The sequence below is a fragment of the Pongo pygmaeus genome, chromosome 12 (assembly GCF_028885625.2).
Source record: "Pongo pygmaeus isolate AG05252 chromosome 12, NHGRI_mPonPyg2-v2.0_pri, whole genome shotgun sequence".
NCBI classification, from domain to species: Eukaryota; Metazoa; Chordata; class Mammalia; order Primates; family Hominidae; genus Pongo; species Pongo pygmaeus.
In genome coordinates this window covers 117,778,970-117,783,843 of record NC_072385.2, presented here as the reverse complement: position 1 = coordinate 117,783,843, position 4,874 = coordinate 117,778,970, and the positions used below count along the sequence as shown (strand labels likewise).

Sequence of the window (4,874 nt, the reverse complement as noted above, 5' to 3'; positions counted from 1 at the left end):
CTCGCAGCCTCTGTTAGATGCAATAACATCACTTCTGCTCATGTTCCACTGGCAAAGCAGGTCATGTGACCAAGCCCGATGTGGGTGTGGGTGGGATGGATATTACTCACCAAGGGGCTCTGCAAGGCATGTGGTAGGGGGTGGGGCTGATCAGTTCTCCTGTAGGCAGGGAGCGTGCAATCAACCACCCTGGCCTTCAAAACACTTTGACTTCTTTGAAGGTCAAAGTTTTGGCCTCTCATGAGATCCCAGAATCCCAGAATGTCTGGCTAGAAGAGGCTTTGAGATGAAGCCACCATGATTACAAATCAGGAAGCTGAAATACAGGGAACAGAAAGGACCTCATCGTGGATTTTACAGATGCTATCGGAACATTGAAAATGTTCCCCCTGTTTTATGACGTTGACATAAGAACTACAGGCTGGCCATGGGAATGCGGGCCTAGAATCCCAGCTACTCTGGAGGCTGAGGTGAATCACTTGAGCCCAGGTATTAGAGGCTTCAGGGAGCCATGATTACGCCACTGCACTCCAGTCTGGGTGACAGAGCAAGATCCCAACTCTAAAAATATAAACCAACTACCGAAGTCAATGTTGCTTTATAAGTTGTACAGAACAGAGAATGAAAGCACCCTCTTCACTGGAGTTACCTGCATCTCCCACTGCCTAGCACAACTTTTGGCCCCGAGCGTACAAATAATGGACAGCATATGGCTGCTTTCCTCAAGGAGACCATATAGAGTCCAGGGGACAAGAGATGAAACCTATAATGACAGCATAATATGATACACTCAGGAAGTGTGGAGGCACAGAATGGGGTGACCCCAACTAAGATTCAGAATGAGAAAAGGCTTTCTGAAGAAGAGACTGTTGGAGAAACAGCCAAGGCTGAGATGTGCCAAGAAAGTATGGTGCATCCAGGAATAGTGAGCAGTTGAAGGGCCTAAGGCATCATGCAAAGAGTCTGGAAGGGGAGCCACTGAAGGGTCAGGTGTTTCTTTCAGAAGCATTGACCTGGCATCCTTCTGGAGAGGATGTGTTGGGGCATGTGTGTTGAGGGGTGACAGAGACTTCCCTGGGCCCCAGTTGGTCTCCTGTGGGATCCTAACAGTCATGACATCTTATATTTGTGCCTTCTCTCACTCTCCCATGTACACACAGGCAGGCATCCGATGGGATCCCCATAACACCTTGTGTGCAAGAACTGTGGTCCTTGTTTTGCAGATGAGGGAACTGAGACTCGAAGAAATGAAGGAACATACACAGGAGAACACACAGAAAGTAAGGAACCACACTGACATGCTCCCCGCAGGCCTGCTTGACTGCGTAGCCCCTCTTCTTCCCAGCCTACCCTCTGCTCTTCCCTTGGTAGGTGGTGGAGACTGCCAGTTACACCCAGGGCTGATTGTCCTTAATTAATAAACGGTCCCTCCCACCCAGCCTTCTGATCTGCCATTTGTAGGATTTTGTTTCACTAGAAAATACCTTGGCACACAGGAAATGCTCAAAAAGTATTTGTGGAGTGAAGGAAGGATGGAATCTGAGCTGCACAGATTACTGTGCATTGGGTCCCTTCTGTCATTCCAGGTTATGGATTTAGCAAGGGGGCTGGTCAGAGTGAGGTCTTGATTTTAAAGGGTGCAGTTGTACTTTGTTTATTTTATTTTATTTTATTTTTTTGAGATGGAGTCTCGCTCTGTCACCTAGGCTAGAGTGCAGTGGTGCAATCTTCGCTCACTGCAACCTCCGCCTCCTGGGTTCAAACGATTCTCCTGCCTCAGCCTCCTAAGTAACTGGGACTACAGCTGTGTGCCACCATGCCAGGCTAATTTTTTTGTATTTTTAGTGGAAACGGGGTTTCACCGTGTTAGCCAGGATGGTCTCGATCTCCTGACCTCATGATCTGCCTGCCTCAGCTTCCCAAAGTGCTGGGATTACAGGTGTGAGCCACCGCACCCAGCCTTTGTTTATTTTTTAATTAAACTTTTCAATGTTGAGATAATTGTTGATTCACACCATGGGTTCAAATCCCCATTCCACCGCCTGCGTGCTGGGGAGATCTTGGGTGTGTTACTTAAATTGTGTGGCTTAAATTCTGTTCTCTCACCTGGGGAAACAGGGATCTGAATGGTGTCTACAGCATCAGGCTATCCCCAGCAGAGTCCTTGTCACCTATGGGCTGCCCCAGGAATACCCTAATAAACATGGTTATCAGCCTTGTGCCTTTCAACCCCATCGCCTCTGACGCAGTGGCCCTGCTGGGAAACAGCATAGTGCGGAGGTCATGGAGCTTGGATCTGCACAATCTGAGTAGGAAGTGGATTCTGCCCTGTATTCGCGGGGCGACCTTGGTCTTTCTGAACTTCCATCAAACAGTGTAACAGAGCCTTCCCTGAGGGTTGCTGTGAGAATAAAGAGTGGATGTATGTTACGTGCCTTCTGGGTTGTAGGAGTGGCACAAATGAGCGATGCCTGTTCACCTCTATCCTTTCTCTGGAGCTGGCTTTCCCACTACTCCTTTCTCCTCACAGCCCTGCCGGTGCCCAGCCACTCTTCTCTCGCTGGTTAATCCATTAACCTCGCTGGTTAGTCCATAAGGTGGTAATGACTGACAATGGCTTTTACATTTTAATAAGGGGCTTCATGCCTTACTCCAAAAAGAGAGCCAAATTATCATTTTTGGCACCTGAGTCACTAAGGGAGAGGTTTGTTCGTGCGTGCAGGAGGGCAGGAACCCGGGACACCTCACTGTGTGGGTGCATCAGTTACCCCACCCATGCCAGGGCCCCTGCTGGTTCACATTACACATTTTTTTTGCCAGTGAGAAACCAAGGCTCGGGTTACCCCTTCCCATGCTGCCAGGGCTCCTTGTTCAGTACACAACCTGCTCAGCTGTCCAAGGCCAACCTGCAGCTGTGTGCAGGCCGCATCTGGCTCTGGGATCCCCGTTGTCTCCCTGTTGCCCCCACCACTTCCCCACTCACCAGCAGTAGACTTCTGAGGCCCTGCAGACTGGCCACAGCTGCTATTGGAACGACTGCTTCTTTCCGGGCCCAGCCAGTCACCCTACTGGAGATGAGTGGCCTCCAAGCCCCATAAAACTTGCTGCTGATCTCTTGGTTCCAGTGACTTTCCTCCTGTAGCCTCAGGACTTTCTGGAGCTCATTTGTCTAAAGAAAGAAAGGCAGGCTTTGTCCCTCCTGGGCTTATTCTCACCGAGTACTGAGCCCACCTTTCCAGCAGCTGCCATCAAGGCTGTGGTGTGAATAGGCCTCCTCTTTCCCCCTCCCTCGTAGGGAGGGCTGGGAGCAGCTCACCCACACAGGGATGGTGGCAGAGTCTCAGCCAGCAATGAAGTGACACTGGGCACTTGTTGAGGGCCTCCCCATTCTGTCTGACTGTCTCATATGGCTGTAAGAGGGAGTCAGGGAAGTTGCTAGGTAGTGAATGCTTTATCATTTCTAAAGTCCAGTGTAATAGTCAGTACCAATAACTGCCTCAAAATCCAGACACTTAGGCATTTCTCCTTTAGAAGAGCTACTGAAATAACAGCCCCAATTATTAATAATATTTCTAATTATGAATTATTAACGATGGATGTGATTGCCAGCATTTGTTTTCCAGAAGGCCGGAATGAGCTTGCTGTCAGAAGAGAATGCAACACTCAACTTTAAATTCTTAAGAACTGAAGACTGTGTCTCCTTGGACATATATAGTCTTGTGTGGCCCTGGGGTTGGTCTTACAGGCCTCAGAGGACTCCCTCTCACCTTCTGGCTAAATCCTTCACTTAGGATTGATATCTATTCTCAAGAAAAAAAACAGACCCATTTTTTCATCAAGAATAATGATTTTGTAGGGCAGTTTCCTTTTGCAAACAGTATTATGAACCATGTTTTCCAGTAATGACTATCTTTCTCTTGAAGGCACTGAAGGAGGAATCAGTCAGGCACACGTTTACCATCGCCCGCTGGCCTGGCCTCTCTCGGAGACCTGAATTAGATTTGAGTGATGTTTGTTGTGTGCCAGGCCTCTGCTAGGCTCTGTGGAAGATATGGAAATAGATCATGACAGTTCTTGCCTTTGGGGAGTTCGCTGTCTAGTAAGGGACACAGAATGTATCCGGAAATGGTTATAACAGAATTAAAAAGCACTTTGGGAGCAGGGGCTGGGGTAATGGGGAAGGCATGGATGGTTGATTATTTTTAATTAGAAGGTTTGGAAAATTCTTCCTAGGAGAAGAGGCACTGGAGATGGGCCTTGGAGAATGTGAGGATTTTAGGGATTGGACAGGGTGAGGTGAGTATGAAGGAAATTTCAAGAAAAGGAAGGTACTAGCAAGATGTAGACTGGGCAAGGCCAAGGCATATTAGGTGAATGGTAGGCCTTCAGGGATGGCTGGTGGGTCGGGCCTTTGGGAGACTATGGGGTTAGGGGGCATGAAATGAAACATATACTGTGTCTAGGCTAGGTGGGTCTTGTGGGTGTGGAATTAATCCACCCACTCACAGCTTCCTCGTGTTCCAGGTGCTGTTCCACACACTGAGGATTCTAAAGAGAAATAATCCACACCAGACTTACAGATAGGTTCAAGAAATAAATCCTCTTTTGCAACCCAGAGCTCATTGTTCAGTATGAGTTTCGATACATATAAGAATAAATATTATGATACCAAAAAAAAAATAAAATAAAGAAAGAAATAATTCACAGCCAGGCATGGTGGCTCATGCCTGTAATCCCAGCACTTTGGGAAGCCAAGGCGGGTGGATCACTTGAGGTCAGGAGTTCAAGACCAGCATGGCCAACATGGTGAAATCTCACCTCTACTAAAAGTACAAAAATTAGCCAGGCGTGGTGGTGCACACGTGTAATCTCAC

The 4,874-nt window shown here is 48.0% G+C and overlaps 1 pseudogene; it reads left to right on the top strand.

Annotated features, from left to right (window-relative positions):
* Positions 1-4,569: 4,569 nt before the first annotated feature.
* Positions 4,570-4,662, top strand: LOC129030977 (small nucleolar RNA SNORA40; annotated as a pseudogene).
* Positions 4,663-4,874: the final 212 nt, after the last annotated feature.